The 21,883-nt window shown below is 32.6% G+C and overlaps 2 pseudogenes; one reads left to right on the forward strand and one right to left on the reverse strand.

The window, feature by feature from the left end:
• Positions 1–3,911: 3,911 nt before the first annotated feature.
• Positions 3,912–21,883, reverse strand: part of LOC143386706 (kynureninase-like) — an 83,474-nt pseudogene continuing 65,502 nt past the window's right edge.
• LOC143386717 (omega-amidase NIT2 pseudogene) lies at positions 17,673–18,880 on the forward strand (annotated as a pseudogene).

Raw genomic sequence — 21,883 nt, forward strand, 5'->3', positions numbered from 1 at the left:
CATTTTTAAGAATGAGAAAAATATTGAAGTATTTCCCCAAAGACTAATAGAATTTACTAATGAATAATTATCATTAAAATAAATTCTAAATAAATTTCATCCATATATGGATGAAAGGGGACTAGTGAGCAAAGTGTTCAATGTGTGTATATAGATGTGTGGGAGTGGGAATCTAGACCAGAAATGCTATACTGTTAAAGCACTCAATTTTCAACAGATTAAGGGAAAGATAGCAAAAAGGCTAATTTAAACTTTGTCATCCACGCATGTTATAATAGCCAAAGTTTAATAACATAACAAAGAACAAGTACTTCTACATAGTAGAATATCAGATTGAGCACATGCACACATGCACACCTCAAACCACCAGAAGAAAAATAGAAAAAATAACAGAATTGAAAAGGGAATGAAACTGTGCTGATTCACAGATAATGAATATTGCAGATAAAAAGAATCAATAGCTAAATGATTAAAGAATTGTACCTCTGATAAAAAAATGAGTACAAATTTTCTCAAATGTGTGTATGTAGTGCCAACTATCAGTTAAACATTACATTTATAAAAGATATGTGAATAATAATGCACTTATAAATAGGAGTATGTTGAACTATAAATGTGAAGTTCCTTAATGGAGAAAATGAAACTTTTTGAAAAACATTAAAGAAGTCATAAATAAATGGAGATAAATGTTATGTTCTTGGTAGAAAGGTTCAACATTGAAATAAGTCAATTCTTGTGAAACTGAATTAAGATTTAATTGCAATTCAATTGCAATCCCAGCAGGAGTTTTTATGGAGCACAATAAATGTATTCTAAATCTAACTAGATATATTCTAAATTTATAACTAAAAATAAAGGGGCCCAGGATAACCAAGGCAATCTTTACAAGAATAAACTGAGACATTTAATTGAGCAGATGCCAGATCACACTAAGTTATAGTAATTAAGGCAGAATGGAATTGATGAAATACCAAGCAAATTGGCCAATCAGAAAGTACAGATACCTCTGAAATACACACACACACACACACACACACACACACACACAAGCAGAAAACTGACATAAAAAAATGAACTACAGATCATATGAATAATCTCGATTGGGGAAATAAAATAGATTTATCACATCCCACCATTTATAAAAATATTTTAGTTGTATTCAGATGTAAAGGTGATTTAGGTGGTTTATGAATCGTCTCTAAAATGTTTGTAAAACTTGGAATATTAGAATAGAATACTATTCAGCAATGAAGGTGACAACTAATGGATGAATCACTCCACCAAAAAACAGTAAACCCACAATGTTGAGTAAAAACAGAATATATAAAATGTGATCACATTTTTTTTATTTTATATTTTATAAAGATATAGAGAGAAGAGCGAGAGAGACAGAGAATTTTTAAATATTTATTTTTCAGTTTTTGGTGGACACAACATCTTTATTTTATTTTTATGTGGTGCTGAGGATTGAACCCAGCACCTCACATATGCCAGGCGAGTGCATTACTACTTGAGCCACATCCCCACCCAGCCCTGTGATTACATTTATAATTAGGCAAAGTTAGTGAATATATTGGTTATCTCTGGTTCTTGAGATGGAGGTGAATGTGAGCTAGAAGGAAAGGATTTCTAATGCTCTATTTACTAATGGAACCATGGCGATTATTAATTCTTTGGCTGTTTTGCATGTATAACTTGATATAATTTTAATGTGATTAGTATGAAATATATACTCTTAAAAGCACTTTGTCACTCAGCCATCTAATTAATACCATCAGTTTTATAACTCAGCGTCATCAATTCATCATTCCTAGAAATTATAATTTGCAGTCACATACTTGGGTGTTTCCATGTTTAATATCTGTTTCTCCTACTAATCTGTGTGTTCCTTGAGAACGGGCACCTGCTCTGTTTCGTTCATCCTGGGGAGGTTCACAAACAGTTCCTCCTATATGGGGCCACTCATGCTTGAGTTTTAAGGGTTAGGGAACTCTTCCATCTCTGAAGATGAATTTCACCCTGTGAAGAAGTAGGAAATTTACCATAGGCAATTATGTAATCATTCACTTAAGTGATATAGTACACATAATGTATCACAACAAGGTGCATGACAAGATGTTGATAAATACGAGTAGTTGTCAGTGTTGGTAGTTGTTGATGTTGGAGTTTTTTGTCTTATTATTTAACTCTACCCTCCAAAATAGTTGTCTAAGTCAGCTTATTTTATTCAAATTTATTTAATTAAGAGGAATCATAATATATGGGCCTTTTACTGCTGGTTATGTACACTCATCTTTGGTCAATTTATAAATACTATTGTGGCTTCAATAAAGGAAAACTAGGGAAGTCTAACAGAGGTGAGTATAACTTTAGTTTTCACAGTAGATAAGAAAGGTCCAAAAATTTGGGATAAAGAAGTTGAAAGATGAATCACTCATTTCCTAATTCCCCTCAATAGCAAATATTCAGTACTTCAGAGACAGTAGTATCTAATGTCAGGGGACTTTCCTATTGAAAGAAACTAGAAATAATGATAATATAAATAAAAGACCATTCTTGAAAAGTACCAGCTAAGATCAAGTGTGGGTAGGGAAATCAATTGAATTATTTATAACAAGCATTTCTTTTTTGGGGGGTGGGGGTGGGGGTACCAGGTATTGAACTCAGGGGCACTCAACAACTGATTTATATTTCCAACCGTTTTATATTTTATTTAGTAACAGGTTTTCACTGAGTTGCTTAGGTCTTGCTGTTGCTGAGGCTGGCTTTGAACTTATGATCCTCCTGTCTCAGCCTACAGAGTTACTGGGATTAGAGGTATGTACCACCATGCCCAGCTACCAGCATTTCTTGAATGAGATAAAATAAAGTAATAAAATTAGAGCACAGCCAAATAACTTATGAATCTTTTGTAACTTATACTATTTTCTAAATAAAATCCAAGATACTATGTATTCATTGTGAGAGATCATAAAAGCAGGGCTAATGGTGATTTCAAGAAGCTGTTTTCTGAAAATAAAAAGATATGTCCTATTTCAGAGATGTTCAACATGACAAAAATGTCTTAGAATCAATAAAGTATGATGTACACATTATAAATGTGGGTCTCTGATATTGAATATATTTCTTATTATAGATCGTGACTGAAAATAATTAAAAGCTATTGCCCAATAGAATGTACTTGTTTTGCCTGGAACTGGATGGAACATTGCAAAATCATATATATATATGTATATATATACATATATATATGACAGTTCAATCTCAGGTCTTAAAATGTACTCTTTGATAAATTAAAACTAATACATTTCCAATACTGACATAAGAATTCCATAAGAATTATGCAGTTGTCAAATTATAAATTAAACAGAAAACATTTCAATAACCATGAAATGTGATAGCTAATTAAGACTGTGTTCTTAATGGTTGATACACATAGTCTTTGATTCCCCAAATTTCAAGAAACTGGATAACCATGTGGATTTCACAAGGACACAGATATTTTGAAAAATGACAATTTTTTAATATAAAGCATGTGATTTATTGCCATCTACATGAAATCAATTTTGATCTATTTCTTCCATGGGGGTTGAAGGAAAAGGGAGGGGGCAGGGGATTAGCTAAGATGGTGGAATGTGATAGACATCCTTATCCAAAGTATATGTATGAAGACGTGAATTGGGTGTCATAATACTTTATATACAAACAGAGATATGAAAAATTGTAGTATATGTGTGTAATAAGAATTGTAATGCATTCTTCTGTCATTTATTTTTTTAAAGAATCAATAAAAGAAATCAATTTTGAAATATTTTTAATAATTAAAATTTATTTTTAAAAATTAAAAATTGAATAGTAGTAAAATAAGGCATCTTTCAGTAAATTTGTGTAAGTTAATAATAAGAACATTGCTACTTTTTTGTTTCTACAGAATCAAGTACAGAAGAAAGCAAATTGATAAATTTATAAATATCATGAAAAGAATTGTAGAGAGGAACTGGAGCCACTCGAATCCCATTTGGTTCTTGCTTGTCACACTGGAGGAAAAATAAATAATATAAAGTCACAAAAATTTTAGCACATACTGAAAATGTCCATTCAAGATAAACTTCCATAAAGCATTCATGCTGGCTTCCTTGAAACTTAATGCATAAGCAATTTTTCACTTTCAGTAAAATATGGTGTTTCTGTAATTTGAAACTTTCTTCTTTTTTTTATTGGTTATTCAAAACATTACAAAGATTGCAGAATCACTTTCTTCTTTATAATGAAAATAATAATGGGTTGGGCCTGAGGTCCAATCAATAATTATCTTCTCTCACCATCCAATAGATCATATATTCATTTTTTTCTGTGGGGAAATCCTGGACAGAGTAGAATCCTTGGACAAATTTAAATGAATGATATTCTTACTGGGAGTGTTAGCAAATTTTCCTTAAATTTAATTATCTAATCCCTGATGTTACAGATAAGAAGTTGGCTATATGCAGGAACGTTGTAGGAAAATTTGGCCTGACCCTGAAGATCACTATAGCCTACTTCAAGAAACAACATTGTAAGTCAAGGAGATAATATATAGTCTATGCACACTGTCCTATTCAATTCCCATCATTTGTTGTATTTCTCTTCAGGAGACTAAAGTCTACATAGGCCCAGGGGTTAAAAAACTATATATTCCTTGCAATGTTACTACTCTTGAGAATTGTCTCCAAATCTTTTTGACAAGGGTAAAAATAACTGAGTTTATTAGGCTTCTAAGTAAGACCAATTTATTTCTTATCCTTCACTAACTACTTTTGTTTCATAGATTAAATAAAGGTATACTGGAGTTTTCTTGAGTTAAATCTAGTGAATTAATAAAAAACATATACTAATACATCATAATGAAATAATTTCTTTTTGCACTATAATTTAAAAATGAGTAAATTATATAACAACATTTCTCGCAACAAAAATTTGTGATATCTTCTCTTTTATCAGAAATGACAGATACATCTCTGTGCCCTACAATTAGCAGTGCACTGAAAGCTTATTTGGCACCAAATTCATCCTAATGGATTGATGTGAAATGACATGCAAGTATGAATAAACCAACAAATCCAAAATTTACCCCCAATTGCAACACAAATATCCTGGTAGCAATGGGGAAAATATACTTACAACAACTCCTCTTTTTTCTAGTTCTTCAAAAACATTTTTCTTGGCAATAGAAAATGTTAGTGTCAATTGGCAGCCCCGATCCTCTATATTGGATGGAGTAATTATATTCACAATAGGTTTCTTGGTTCCTCCTATATCTTTGTTAAAGTAAAGCTTGATCATGTATTCCAGATAACCAGTTTGCAAAATGGATTTTTTATTCAGTGCTTTTATGATCGTTGCCTAAAGATCTGCCAAATGACAATCAGGTTAGCAGTATTTTAGTGATCTTCAAAGAAGCCAAAATTAAGTGTAAATCATGCATAAAAAAGGAGATGCTGACTTTTGCCCTATCGAACAAACACTCAGTTTTAGCTAATCTTTTTTTTTTTTTTGTAAAAACATGTCCTTTTCTAAGTATTTTTACCATTAAATATAAAGGCAAATTTCCATGAGAGGAAAACTGCAAATATCATTTAAACAATACTTGTGAAAGAAGAAAAATTGAGTTAATATCATATGACTTCAGAGTTATTTTATATTAATTTAATCACCAAGTAAAGCATAACTTAATGCATTCAAATATTTTGAAATTTAAACTTTTCTCTCAAAACCAGTTAATAAAATCAAAATCAAAAAGACTTTTTCTAGGGCTTGGACTGTGGCTAATTGGTGGAGTGCTTACCTAGCATGCATGAGGCACTGGGTTCGATCCTCAGCACCACATAAAAACAAAATAGTAAAATAAACATATTGTGTCCACCTATTAAAAAAAGATCTTTTTTATTCTTATATATGGTTTGGTTAGAAAAAAGTGCAATATGAGATAAATATATGTGCTTATGTGAAGGCAGTGTTACCAATATTATCTGTCATTTTTAACTGATTTATTAGAAAACAAATAGTTAAATAAGGAAGCTACATTTTCTTGGACCAAGAAGCAAACAATGTCACATAATACACTTATTATTACTGAAGCATTAGGATAGTTTGTTTGTTTCTTTATTTCTTTTATTTTATAATTTTTTTCTTTGATAAACTCAAGAAGCACTGTTGTAAAAAAAGTACCATTTGCTGCCGGAGATGTCATACATTAAGATGAGTGACAAGGACCCACGATACCAAATGTTGGAACATTAGGGTAAGAATAGACATGCTTTTTTGGCTTATCTCTGAAGGTTAAATAAAGTTTAAAAATATATCCTATGCACAAGAATTGAATAGACTTCAAACACCATGATGTGCTGGCATGACACTTAATGTCCCTTTTCTGAACTATGAGCAAAACTATTAAGGATATAGATAGGGTAATGTGGTGATATTTAGAGTTCCTCAAGTATTCAAATACAGTTTTTTTTGTATTTATATGTGACATGTGTGGATTGGCATTCTAGTAGGGCTCAGTTGAAGGTATATATTTTCAGGAACTACACTGTTGGAGCTTTTGAATTTGGCTGAAGGAGAAGATGAGAATTGTATTAAAAGGTAATGGTTTCTTAAAAAAGTGGGGATGGGGCAGAAAAGACAAAATGATACCATGACTCTCCAACCACACCTCAGGGACCATGTTTATAGGCCTGCAAAGGTAATCAGCTACCATTGGAAACTGATACTTTTATTTTCAGAAGGACAATTAAGATCTGAAAGCAAGCAAACTGCTTCAAGACTTAGGTGACCCAGATTGCATGGAATTTGATATGTGGTACTTCATCATTTCCTTATGTAAAGCAAAATGTAGGTAGACTTCAAACAATAAAAACTCAAGGGAACTCAATAACTTTTGGATTAACATAGTTCCAGAGGACAGGATCAGAGCCTCACAAGGCAGGGCCCACAATAAGTCATTCTGTATAAGTTTGGAATAAAAAAATATATGATATAGATAAAAAAGACTCTTAGGAGATCAACAATATGCTAAGATGTTTTAATTAATAAATAATTCTAGAAACATTTTTGGTTCTACTATAGGCGCCATAAAACACAGATGGGTGTAATGAGTGAAGTGCAGTTGTCCCTTGGAATCTACAGGGGATTGCTTCCAGGATCACCCTGCATAACAAAATTCACAATACTCAAGTCTGTTGAATAAAAATCATGTAGTATGTGCATATCACCTATGTACTTCCTCCCATATAATTTAAATGATTTCCAGATTACCTTCAGTACTCAGTATAATGTAACTGCTGTGTAACTAGTTGCAATACTGCATTATTTGGGGACTAATGACAAGAAAACAGGAGTCTGTACTTATGCAAAAATTTTTTCATGACTATTTCAGCTCAAGTGTGAACTCCATAGATGTAGAGTCTGTGGATATGGAGGGTTGCCTGTATACTTAGAATGATAATTAATTTGTATTCAAAGGTTTGTAAAATTTAGGTACTATTTTGCTGGGAGCCATCAGCCAAGTAGGTATGACAATTTCCTTGCCAGCATACTCCCATGCTGTCTAGTGGAAGGACTCCTGAAAGTTGACCTTGCTCAAGGACCAGGGCGGATCCCTGTTTAGGGAGTTCCCAGTTTAGCATAATACGAGATTAGGGTGTTCCCTGTTTAGAATAGGGCGTATCCTGCTGCCTGAGTTCCTCTTGAGTTCTTAGGGTCAGACAGTATATTTTGGGAGACAAAAAAGCCCAGTGGAGGTGGATTTGGGCAGAGAACGTGGATTTCCCCAGAGCGTGTTTGTAGAAGGCCGGTGTGAGATCGGGAATAAAGAATTGCTGTTTGAATCTACAAGCTGTGTGGTGGCTCGTGATTTGTGCCCAGACAGACTGCGGCACTATTTACTTACATTTATAAAATTTTTTAAAGTGAGTTAGGAGATTTTGCTCTTCTAGATTACTCTTGGTAATTAGAAATCAGTTTTTAAATGGCAAATAGTCTTGATTTTAACATACTGTTGAATGTATGAATGTAGAATGTTAAAATGTTAAAGAGTTGCTACTCTTTAATAAGAATATAACCTTTAATTTAATATTTTCCACATTACAACCACAACAAGGGCAAATTGGGTTTTGAAGCACTTTTAAATTTTTCTCACAGAATATAAAAGTCTATTCTGAGTCCTCACATAAAAATACTATAGAGGCTAATAGAAGTTAACAGGAAAATAAAAAAAATAATCTCTTTTTTTTTTGTTTCTTGTTAATTTATGTTTTCAGTATTCCAAAAAATTTTTTAGAAAAAATTAATGTAGCTTAAAAATGTTCAGCTTATGAGAATTCTTGGCAGAGTTTTAACTACTTGGGCTATTTTGTTCTTACTGAGTAAAATAAACAGAAATCTGGAAAAGATAGATAAGATTGACTAAAAATTGTACACATAGTATGATGTTTTTAGTTGTGATACTTTTCTCTTACATTCTTAAAATTAGGTCCCTAATGCAGTGTGAAGAAACACGGTGAGTTTCTTTTTTTCTTTCTTTCTTTTTTTTTTGTGTGTGTGTGGGTTCTGATCTTCTGTGTATATTAATTGTTTTAATTTTGTATTTTAAAACAATTTTCTTTATTATAAGTTTATATATTAACAGATCTAAAATTGTCTGCTGCTATATATAAATATGAAACCTCAAAATATAATATATATAAATTTCAAGTAAGTAATTGGAAGAGTGAGAGAACTTCTGAAGTAATCAACTCTAAATATCCTCAGAAAAATGAGGCAAATGAATTCAAGAGCACTAGTTTCGTGTTTAAGGTCATATTTAGTGACCACTTATTCAATAGAGTACTCACTTGGGTTTTAGCTTCAAGTTACTTCCTTTCATCCACAATATTTTAAATACTGTATAAGTCATTTAAAAGCCTGGATATAAAGGGAAAGACAGTTTGAAACTGACAATAAGGTATGTTTAATGGAATTAGTCATCAGGTGCACACGTGATTGCACTCATTATTAGTCTCTTACAAATTCATTGCTTTGAAAATCAGAGGTCATGTCTATGTAATATTGATTCTTGAGTACAGAATCTTTCTGTACAGTTGAAATTTGAGTATGTATAGTATTTTCTGAAAGGAAGGTAGAAACAAAGGAGAAAGTTGAAGTCATGCATATATTTAACTTACTTCAACTTCAACCACTTATCTTCTACAATGCTTTAACTTTTTAAAAGATAGGTAAATACCACTATGGTTAATTCATTAATACTGACTCACAGGGCAAGCTCAGTAAATGTTCCACATTGTGTAGAAAGCACACAATGTGGAACATTTATTACTTTGTAATTTAAACATTTTACAATTTATAATGGGGAGGATTTTGAACATTCCTTTCACAAAAATAAAGCTTGACTAACTAAAGATAATTATGGTCAGAACATAGTCTTACAGTGAATGACCTTGATAGAAGGCTCTAGAGAATTAATAATTAAGTGATGACAAGTTCCATGGATGTCTATATTCCCTTTTTAATGGCTTTTAGGGTCCTTTGGTTAGGTTTAAGTTTATATATTAAAGGGAAAAAATCAGTCTTCAGAGTCTTAGAATAAAATTTTGTCTAGGTTCCATTAATGCAGTTTGGTAGGAAACTAGAGGTAGAGAAAAACAAAAATCCTCTCTTTTTCCATAGAAGAAAGAGTGACTATTGGAGGAGAGACCAGCTTACTGCACAGGCCATACCACAAAGACAGTGTATAAAAGAAAATTTCTAGTTGTCTGAAAAATTATTTGTAAAGATAAAGAAAATCAGATAAAATCATGTTATTTTCTAGTCTTTCTATGATATGTCTTGGTGTCTTTCAGATTGTAACTCATCTTCCTGATACAAACTTGCAGAGTAAACTGATATTTCACTTTGTTTTAAAATGTTGTTTCTTTGAGAAACACTTTTTTTCCTAAGTAGATATTATAAAGCAACTAAAATATTATGAATTACTAAGATATTTACTTAAAAATATCTGTCTGAAAAATCTTGTCACTGGGAGTGTAATCCAATTTAAAAAAAAAATCTGCCCCAAAGTGAAAACAGCTCATGCCCCATCAAGTGGTCAACCTGAGTAGGTTGTGATGAAATGAATATAAGGCAATTGTCATTGTCATAGTGGTGAACTTGAATAAAAACAAAGGAACTTGACATTGCCATCCAGTGGTCATAATGAGAAACTGCCATGAGTATTTGACAATTAGGGCATAGAAGGGATTTGGAAGTCTTTATTCAGTCACTCATTTGATTCTGGTATTCTCCACAATTTGATTTCCCAAAATATCATGAGCTTGATGATTTTAAGAGGCACTGAAGAAAAAATAAAAGCCTTATTTGAATAGCTATGTATACAAAACCTCTATTAGAATAGGTATGTACATTTACATCAAATATATTTTACCCAAATATTTGTATATACAATATATAATTTAATTAATATGTGTATTAAGATTGTTAATTATATAGCATAAAATTATTAACAATCTATGTTTACTCAAATAAATTGAATCTGTTCCTAAATAATATCAAAAAAATCAGTTTGGTTTATATACATATATATATATTTTTCTATTTTCATGTGTGTGTATATATGCATATATATATATATAACTTAACTCATTATGTAAATATTAATTTATGGTGAAACTAAATTTAAATAAAATATTAATTTAAAGGACCATATTAAGCCACAATTGTATAGATTGTATAATGGCATAGAAGGCTCAGGAAAGCAAGAACTCTGTCTAATGAGGAAATCATACAGAATTTTTGATTTACTCTAATATTATTATTTTATAAAAGAGAACAAAAATTTATTTATTTTTTAATTTGATGTTTTATAATAATTTATATATAATAGAATTCATTTTTTCTAATTATTAATAACTCCTCTCACCTAAAGGTAAGTCATTTATAGCTTTGTCACCAGGCACTTTGTCAGTTCACTGGCTCACAGAAGTAGAAGAAACAGAATCCCCAGAAATCCAATCGTGCCTGGCACATAAATATTTTCTCAATGAATACATGCTGTTTGAGTGAGTTACTGAAGAATTAAACACTGGACACTAAATTATTTATATATAGAGAGAAGGTCAAATAACTTATTCAAATTCACACAGATTTTAAGTGGAACCAAAATATATGTCTCCCCAGCTAAATTCCATTTAGTGTTTACTACATTCCAACAATGTGCCAAGCACTGAGTCTGGGGCAGAAAATGTAAATGACAGGTGCAATCACCATATAGTCACCTTTCTAATAGGAAGATGCCGCCTTTTGTCCTTCATTTATGTACAGTGTACATTTATAATCTTGCTTATTAGCAGAAAAAAAATACTACAACCTGTGGCAACCAGGTAAGGAGAAAAAGTAAAGACAGGAAAGACTGACATACAAATCTCTTACCTCCAAACTAGCATGCAATGAACAGACCAACAAAATGGGAGGATTGGAAATATGGAATCCACTGACCCCAGGGATTAACTGCAGTTCTGAAAAGTTAATATCATGTCTTTATTAAAGAATATGCTTTCAAAAGGGTCAACAAGACAAGAAAGAACAGTAAAATATTAGGACTTAAATATTTTTATTACTCAGAGAGAATGCCTAAGATAAGAAACTTAATGGAGTGAAAATATTGGCATATTTTCTTTTAATTGGCAATTCCCATCTCTCCTGTTCCTACCTTCTCAGCAAACTACCAATCAATACAGCCCTTATATACAAAATGAATGTCGTGTATTAATCTGAGTGCAGTGGCACATGCCTGTAATTCCAGTTAGTCAGAGGAGGCTGAGGCAGAAGCACACCAAGTTCAAGGGCAGCCTGGGCAACAGGGCAAGATTCCATCTCAAAAACAAACAAAGCAAATAAACAACAAAAATAACCTCTTCTGGTAATTTTCTACTCACTCTCTCCTCTGCCTGTCTTCCAAACTTCCAAGCCAATATTCCTGTTCACCCCATGCTTTGATTTTCTATCATGGAGCAATGTCTTTCTTCCCCTTCCCCCTCCCCTCCTCCTCCTTTTGTTCAGTACTTGGGATTGAAACTAGGGGCATTCTACCTCTGAGCCATATCTTGGTCCTTTTTATTTTTATATTTCTGGAGCAGGCTCTTGCTAAGTTTGCTCTGACTGGCATTGAAGTTGCGGTCCTCCTGCTTCAGCCTCCTAAGTAGCTAGGATTATAGGCATGACTGAAAAAGAATATCAAGATATGAATGCTATGTAATTATAATGTCACCCAAAGGTAGAAAAATGAATAAAATAAACTGCAAAGGTTACTTTGAACTCCAGGATTATTAGGTCAAGTAGCTTACTTAGGAAAAAGAGGAGAACGAAGGGGAAAAAATTTGCCTAAGTATGAAATATTGGAAATATTAATTGATAAAAGATATTATTCCAGTTAGAATAAGTACAATAAATTGTAGCAAGCTAAATCCAACAGGGTAAGATGGCTAGGAAGAAATAAAACTAAAACTAAGCAAGACCAAGAAAATATTAAAAAAAAAAAGGTCTTTAAAAATTCTTCTAATCTGGGGCAAGTTTAACTGTGACCCCTAGGTCAAATCCAATCTACCACCTATTTTTTAAAATAAAATTTTATTAGAACATTGGCATTACTATGGTTTGATTCTGTAATGTACCCCAAAGGTTCATGTATTTAAGACTCAGGATTCAGTTGATGATGCTTTTGGGAAGAGTGGGACTGAGTTGGAAGAGGTGGGTCACCAGGGATATTTCTTTGAAGTTTATTTTGTCCCTAACCTCTGACACACTTTCTTTCTCTGCTTCTAGATCACCACGGGTGAGCAGCTTTGCTCTACCTGCTATTTGACCATCATATGCTGCCTCACCATGGGCCCAAAATTCATGCAACCAGCTAACCATGGACCAAAAGCTCTGAAACACTGAGTCAAAATAAATCTTTTCTCCTTTAACTTGCTCTTCTCAGTTATTTTGTCACAAGGATGGAGAGTTGATGAATATAATCAAAATCATTTATCTGTGCATATCTATGGTTGCTTTAGCTCCACAATGCAGAGCTGAATATTTTCTCAGAGACAAATATAACACAAAAAAACTTAAAATTTTTCCTATCATGTCTTTTGTGATAGAAAATGTTTTTCCTTACTTAATCAAATTTCTTTATTTACTGATAAGAAAACCCATCTCAAAGAATTAAAGAATTTAAGTAACAGTCATAACAGAGCTAATCATTCAACAACCACATTAAAAAAAAATAAAAAGCTTTCATGATTTAATTAAAGTTGCCCTCTGGGATCCTTTGTATCCTAATTGTTGCAAATTCAAATATATACATAGGTTTGGAAGCACTCTGAAATATTTAGTTTACAATGAATTCTCAAAGCACTTACAATGCTTTCTGTATTCTATATGACTAAAAACAGGGTCACTTAGGAAAAATAGGGCACTCTTTGAGACAAATATACAGCACAGTTTTATTTTTATTCACTGGGGTTAACATCACTCTTTGGTACATGGCAAAAGCCATAAAAAATATTTGGAAAAACAGGGTAAAAAATGATCATATTTAAAAGTACTGCTATATGCTATTTGGTTTACAGTTTTGAATTTGACTTACCCTTAAACAAGAGCCTAAAATAGATATTATTCATATTAGGTATGTGGAACAAAACAGCAAGGACACAAGATGAATACTGTGATTTGCAGCATCACAAAACTATTACACAGTAAAGACCCAAGACTCTCTGGGTCTGACCTTGAGTACCCAATTCCCTCTTGTTCCAACTGCTTGATGGTTTGGGCACTCCATATTGAGAGGATCTGATCAAGCCACATGGGCCATAAGTTAAATTTCATTTCCTTTTATCTCTCTACAAATAAATAGGCTCAAAATTATGCTAAAATCTATAAACACTCTTACACACTGAAAATGTCATTTCTTATTTTAAAAAATCTCAGTGACATTTTCAAAGTGCAATTTCCATGGGGTATGTATATTATATATGTTATACACATAGATGAAAATTAAAATGAAGTTAAAATAAAGTGACTTATGAAATAAAATTGAATATACTTACTGTTATCCATTTTAAATCTGGTGCTGAGTTCATGGCCAAACTATCCCACTAACCTAAAATATAAGGTACCCATTAGATGTTTTGGCCTACACAAATGGTTATTACTTTAGGAATCAGCCAGCATATTAAAATCACTTATGTTTTAAGTTATGAAATATTTAAACAGATAAAAGGTAAATGATAGAAGAAGGCAAGGTTGTCAAAAGTAAGGATAAATCAATTTAATTTTTATACGGCAAATCATCTATTTAATGTAGTTTTTTCTTACTTAAAATAAATTAAAATGACTTGAAATGTTAAGGAGTATGTTAATTTCAAAATAAAGTTAAAATCACAATAAGGTAAAACATTAATATAATATTTTCACAATCTTTAAAGAGAAATGGTAGCTCCAAAGCACTATTTACTCATTGGTATTCTAAAACGAAAGTTCTAAAGAAATTGATTACTTTCATATTGTTAATAAAAATGTTAAGGCCAGGCCTGGTAGTGCATGCCTATAAGCCCAGAGGCTCCTGCGGCTGAGATAGGAGGATTGTGAATTCAAAGCCAGCCTCAATAGTGGCAAGGTGCTAAGCAATTCAGTGAGTCCTTTTCTCTAAGTAAAATACACAATAGGGCTGGGGATGTGGCTCAGTGGTTGAGTGCCCCTGAGTTCAATTCCTGTTTCCAAAAAAGAGGTTAATTAGCCAAACACAAAATACACAATATGTAGGAACATCAATACTTTGGTATTGCTAGATGGTAGATAAAGAACAATTCATAACACTACATCTCAGAACAATTCAGGAAATTGAAATAAATCAGTGAAAAAATTGAAAAAATTATTAAACAAGAAAAACTGAAACCAAATAATGAGTAAATTAAGAAAAGTCAAAACTGATTGTTCCAAATAACAAATAACAATTATGTTGATACATAGATCAAATTTCAGTTGTGGTGGGGGAGAGATGTCAGTTAATCAAGATAATACAATTGTAAGCATGAAGTATAAACATTTTATGGAGGGAAAAATCACAAAATAGGGAAAAGATGAATATCATAACAATTATATTAATTTTAAAAAACTAAATAAAAATAGTACTGTTAAAATATGATACTAAATATTCAACTTAATTCTAAAATGAGAGAAAATCAAAATCAACAGATAGTAATAGAAGCAGTAGAGAAAAATCACAAACATCTAAAACTCCTAAAATTAGGTGGTCTCATAGAGAAATTCTACCTAAACTTTTCAGTTAATCCCAATGCTTTTAAAAAAATATTTTTATTAGTTTTTGATGGACCTTTATTTATTTGCTCATATGTGATCCTGAGAATCAAACCCAGTGCCTCACACATGCTAGGCAAGTGCTCTATCACTGAGCTACAACCCAGCCCAATTCCAATGTTTTTAAAATTATTTCAGTCCACAGACAACAAAATACAAATCAAAACAGTGTTATAGAAAAAATTAGCATACCTGTGATACTCATATTAATGTTAATATTAAACCATTTTAGAATTGCACATATTTAAAAATGTAAGCTAATTTTGAGAATATTAATATAAAATCTTACATAAAATATTAGCAATCAGATTTTAACAACACATTAAATTAATTATACATTATGAACAGTGGAGTTCATATCACGCATACAAGAGTAGCTCTTTACTAGCAAATTTATTATTATGCAATTTATTATATGTGTTAGAGAAAAATCATAGGGTTATCTCCACAGACCCTATAAAGACATTTACACCCTTTCAGAACAATTTTTAATTAAAAAATTAAAGAATATAATAATGGAAACTACCTATCTCAAACCTTAAAGTCAAACTTAGCCACGAAATACCAAAGGTACTTTTGTTAATAAGAAGAATTTACTTAAAGATGCAAAAAATAAAAAGAGGAAGCAAATTATTACCATTTTCAAACTATGTAATTTTGTGCCTGCCATGAACAAAAGGATAATTTAATGTTGCATTTTGGTATAAAATAAAAATGAAAAATTGAATTTAAAGTCACTACCAAGAAATGTTTAAGACTTACATCTTAAACAAACAAAATCTTGAGTAACATTCAACATTAAGAAAAAAAGTTAATTATCTTTAAATTAATGTATACCTTTAATATAATCCAAGTAAAAATGAAAGTAGATTTTTGTTTATTGTTTTTTACTTATAGCTATAGAGAAATGGATTCTAATATTATATGGAAAAAAACAAAACAAAAGATATAATAAGAATTCCATAAAACCATAAGAACAATGGAGGGATATATTTCTACAAGGTGCTAGTATTTAGTAAAAATGCTAATTCTAAACATTGTGGTGTTGTGTTAACAAATCCAATAATATGCAGTCCTTTGTACTAACAGCTCTAAGGGGAAACTTGGTATTGTTTCCATAGATCAATGAATAAGGAGAAAATAATGTCAAGTAACAGTCTATTTAAAAAATCATTTTCAATTTTATTGCCATGTATTAGCTAATCTTCTAGGTATAAAAACACCTAGATATAGTATTCAGCCATATGAAAGAATTAAATCTTGACATTTTCTGCAACATGGATAGACCTGGAGAACATCAGGCAAGTAAAATAAGCTGAATACAGTACCATATGATATCACTCATTTGTGATATATAAGAAACTGATTTCAAAGTGATTGAGAGAACAATGATGGTTATTAGAGGCTGAGAGTACAGGGAAGGGAGAGATGAAAAAGAGTTAATCGATAGATACTCAGTTATCATGAGGCAGGAGTAAAAAGTTCAGATGGCTGTGTACTGTATACCTTAAAATACTAATTAAAAGATGTTGAACATTCTATCCATAAAGAAGTAATATCTATTAGAGAAGACAGATATGTTTAACCTGATTCATGATGTATACATGAATCAAAGTGTTGTACCCCACTAATATGTACAATTTTTGCACTTTTACATATCAGTTAAAAAACAGAAATGAAAAAAAATATCTTAAGATTTGCCTTATGACAGCACCCAAATATAGGCCAAAGATCTAAATATATCACTTATAGAAAAGAAAAATGACTATTAAAATTTAAAAAGAAAAATCATCAACCTACTCATGATAAGAATACAAGCTAAAACTACATTGAGACAACATTGTTCATCTCTAAGGTTGACAAAAATTCAGAAGTTTGATTAATATGCTCCATTGGTATGACTGTGAGAAAAAGGAAAATTCCAGCATATTATTATGAGAGTATAACTGGATGCCTTCCTGTGGGAAAGGGATCCAGTTATATATATATATCCATTTGCATTTTCAGTGAATAATGAAATAAATGAATAAAGCCATAAAAGTGATAAATACATAACAGTTAACCTGGAAAATTCATGTTTGGGAATTTACTCTGGTGAAGTACTTACAGAATTATGAGGTGAATTATGTGTTAGTAGTCACTGCATCTTTTTAGTGATAATCCAGGATTGAAAGGAAACTACATTGTCTTCACTAGGAGGCTGATTTTTATAAACTGTGGTAATTTTGTATAATAAATACTATGCAATTTTAGGTTAAAAGTGAATGAGTAGGGCCCGACCCTTGCTCTTCCCGGGCTGCAGATGGTGCTTCCAGGGAGAGCCATGGCTACTTTCCGCTTGGCCCTCATCCAGCTTCAAGTTTCTTCCATCAAATCAGATAATGTCATTCGCGCTTGTAGCCTTGTCAGGGAGGCAGCAAAGCAAGGAGCCAAAATAGTTTCTCTGCCAGAATGCTTTAATTCTCCATATGGCACAAAATATTTTCCTGAATATGTGGAGAAAATTCCTGGTGAATCCACACAGAAGCTTTCTGAAGTAGCAAAGGAGTGCAGCATATATCTCATTGGAGGCTCCATCCCTGAAGAGGATGCTGGGAAGTTATATAACACCTGTGCTGTCTTTGGGCCTGATGGAACTTTACTAGTAAAGCACAGAAAAATCCATCTGTTTGACATTGATGTTCCTGGAAAAATTACATTTCAAGAATCTAAAACATTGAGTCCTGGTGATAATTTCTCCACATTTGATACTCCTTATTGCAGAGTGGGCCTGGGCATCTGCTATGACATCCGCTTTGCAGAACTTGCACAAGTGTATGCACAGAGAGGTTGCCAGCTGTTGGTGTATCCTGGGGCTTTCAATTTGACCACTGGACCAGCCCACTGGGAATTGCTTCAGCGAGGCCGGGCTGTTGATAATCAGATATATGTGGCTACAGCCTCTCCTGCCCGGGATGATAACGCCTCCTATGTTGCCTGGGGACACAGCACTGTCGTGAACCCTTCGGGGGAGGTCCTAGCCAAAGCTGGCACTGAAGAAATGATCCTGTATTCAAACATAGACCTGAAGAAGTTGGCTGAAATACGCCAGCAAATCCCCATTTTTAAACAGAAGCGATCAGACCTCTATGCAGTGGAGACCAAAAAGCCCTAAAGTTTGTTTCCAACATCTCACAAAACAGGAAGATACAAATGTTTCTGTAGCATAGCTTCTGTTGATTCTTGTTTTGTAGGGGTGCTGAAGATTGAACCAAGACTCATGCATACTACCACTGAACTACATGCTTAGGCTCCTATTGAATTCTTTAATGGTTTTTTAAATAAATTTCAGTCTTTTCCTCCTGGGAGAGCTGTCTGTTGAGATGATAAAGCCATCTTGAATAGTTAGAAAAAGGGGGGGCCATGAAGCTTCTTTTCTTAAGATGCTGAAGAGCAGTAGGTTAAAAAGTATCTTGGTATCCTGTTGGTTGATGTACCTAATATAAACCTTTTTGTATATCAAGCCTCTTATCCCACCTCCTTGAGTTGGTCTGCTGCTATTCGTTTTCAAAAGTATATTAAAGTTATTGTTAGTCCCTGCATAGCTGTGGGAAGCAAGATGATGGATCCTTGGTGTTTGCCAGAGGATATGGCAACCTTTTCTTTCCTAGCAGCTTTTGGGCTCTTTAAATTCAAGAAGGAGCTAATGACTTAACACTAGGCCTTCCTGATCTTGGAAGAAAGGCCAGGTCAACAGTGAGCCTCATGGGAAAATGACATTGGTGAAAGCAACTCTGTGTGTCTGCAGATTTTTCTGATAGGGTTGAGTGTCTGAAAATCTCATCTTTTTCTGCTTTTCAGTTTGCTTTTTTCCCTAGTAATACTTTACAGCTCCATAGATAAAAAACTTCTGAACCACTTTTGGTCTCAGAATCTTCTTGGACTAGTGTGTTTTTATTTATGTGTAAAAGTTGGCTCATGTGACCTGGTACAATACTGCTCTAGCACACTACTGGTTTTACATGATATTTACCATACTGGTAAATAAAGCAAAAATTTTAAACAAAAGACACGAGTATATATTCTATTTGCTATGAGTGAAGACATTATATATCATTTAATCTCTGGAAAATAGCACTGTGTACTCATAAGACCAAGAGTGAAAAAGACAAATGGCTTTTTAAATTAAGTGTATAATTTGGTGAAATTTTATATATAAAGAACCATGGAATAACTCAAATCAAGACAATGAACGCACTTACCACCTGCAAGTTTCCCTGTGCCCATTTATAATCCCTCTGGCTACTCTTCTGTCTTCGGACAATCACTGGTAAACTTTATCACTAATGATTACTTTGCATTTTCTTGAATTATATAAAAATGGAATCATGCCATATGTACTTTTTTCTTTTGGTCTTTATTATTTGGCGATTCATCTGTGTTTGTAACAGTTATTTATTCCTTTTTTAAAAGGAATTGTTTATCCACTTAAATGTTGGTGAACATTTGGGCTACTTTCCGTTTTTGGCTGTTGCAAGTAAAGGAGCTAGAACATTTTATACAAGTTGTTTATCTCATATATGTATTTCATTGCCAAACTGTTCTCCAAAGTGATTATGATTTTACAGTGGTGCCAGCCAGTTGGTCTACATCTTCAAGTACACTTGGTATGGTTAGCCATCATAGCTATCACCGGTGCTATAGAAACAAAGACACTTCATATTGATGTAGCATTCCTACAACAGACAAGGCAGATGCTTGCTAAAACTTGGTTTTGTATTTCAGTCTTGTTCTTTTAGTGTTATACCTGGTGATCTTATGGTGCATTCAAAGACTATGAAAGGAAACAAATGAAGTAGGGATCTCCTATAACGAGTATGAAACATTTTATTTTTGGAAGTGTGTGGTAACCTGGTCAATGTTTTTACCTTTTAGAAAATGGTATCTAATGAATGTTTTTATGGATGGAGTATAAAAGATACTTTGCTTTCATAACTAGTGGAACATAGGGGAGTTTACACACAAAATTAAAATGGTAATATCCATTTAAAGAAGTGCAGGAACAAAGGGTATTTACTGATACTCAAGCTGAAACTCAATACTTGGGGTATTATTATTTTGGAATTTTGCATAAGAAAAGGGGTTTCATTAACTTCTGACATTCTTGTGTCATGGCTGAAACCATTTGAATCACTTCATTAAATTTCTCTACACAGAAAAAAAAAAGTGAATGAGTAGGAAAGGTGTAGAATAGAACATATTATATCATTTGTTCATACTGAATAATTGTTGCTTTATTTGCTTTCCTCTTTCTTCCTCAGCTACAATATAAACTCAGGAGCTCAGAGACTTACCTCTTGATACTTATTTGTAGGAAAAGTAAGAGTGATGATGGGATGTGATATGACAAACAGTTGACAGGTGAAACACAAATTAGGACAACTGAGCCAACCTGGAGATGGACAGGGAGCAACCGTCAGCACCTTATCCACTATCTGTGTATGTTTTAGGAAAAGGGGAAGGACACTCTCTCCTCCATTTGCTACACAGTCAGAGCAGCATGTACAAGGTTCCAGAGCTGAGAAAGGGCAAGAAACTTTGGTAGTTAAGTGACCTTCCCAAAACCGATGACTGCTGCCTAGCACGTGCAATGTCCTTGCTTTGAATATCAGCACCACAAAACAAACAAGCAAAAATGTACACACCTTCCAAAGAAGACTTCTCCATGTTGTATAAATGGCAATTATGCCACCCATGAGAAATGTAGTCAGTATGTATTGAAGAAAAATTAATTGAAATACATCCAACAATTTCTAAAAATTGCTTTTAAATTTTTAAATTAGTCAAACTATAAAAGCAGAATTATCCAGTTTTTTTTTAATTGTTGTTGTTGTATTTTTAGCAGCTAAGTCAGAACTTTCTCAAGTGTAATATAATATGTACAGAAGCTCATATAATTCCTTGAACTTCTTCATTAGGATAAAGGAGGAGAAAAATATTATGATTAAATTCTTCATATGAGATTTTGAAGATAATTACAATGGATATTAATTTTGAAAATAAGAATTAAAAGTCAGAATTAAAATGTATCTGAGGTTTTTCTGATAATTATTTATTTATTTATTCTTTCTGGTAATAATTTATAATATCCATGTTCACATAGAACATTATAAATTTATACTGTATACATAGAAGAAAGAGCTTTATAATCCTATTGAAATAACCAAATTGTTTTCTAGTTTACACATTTTTTTAAAGAGAGAGAAAGAGAGAGAGAGAGAGAGAGAGAGAGAATTTTTTAATATATATATATTTTTTTAGTTTACGGCGGACACAACATCTTTGTTTGTATGTGGTGCTGAGGATCGAACTTGGGCCGCAGGCATGCCAGGCGAGCGCGCTACTGCTTGAGCCACATCCCCAGCCCTAGTTTACATATTAACACTGAAAGATGCTTCTATGAGAAAAAAAAAATTGAATTTTGCCTGTAGAGGAGATCTTGCCTCAGATG

This window comes from Callospermophilus lateralis, unplaced genomic scaffold, assembly GCF_048772815.1.
Source record: "Callospermophilus lateralis isolate mCalLat2 unplaced genomic scaffold, mCalLat2.hap1 Scaffold_120, whole genome shotgun sequence".
In the NCBI taxonomy this organism is placed as follows: Eukaryota; Metazoa; Chordata; class Mammalia; order Rodentia; family Sciuridae; genus Callospermophilus; species Callospermophilus lateralis.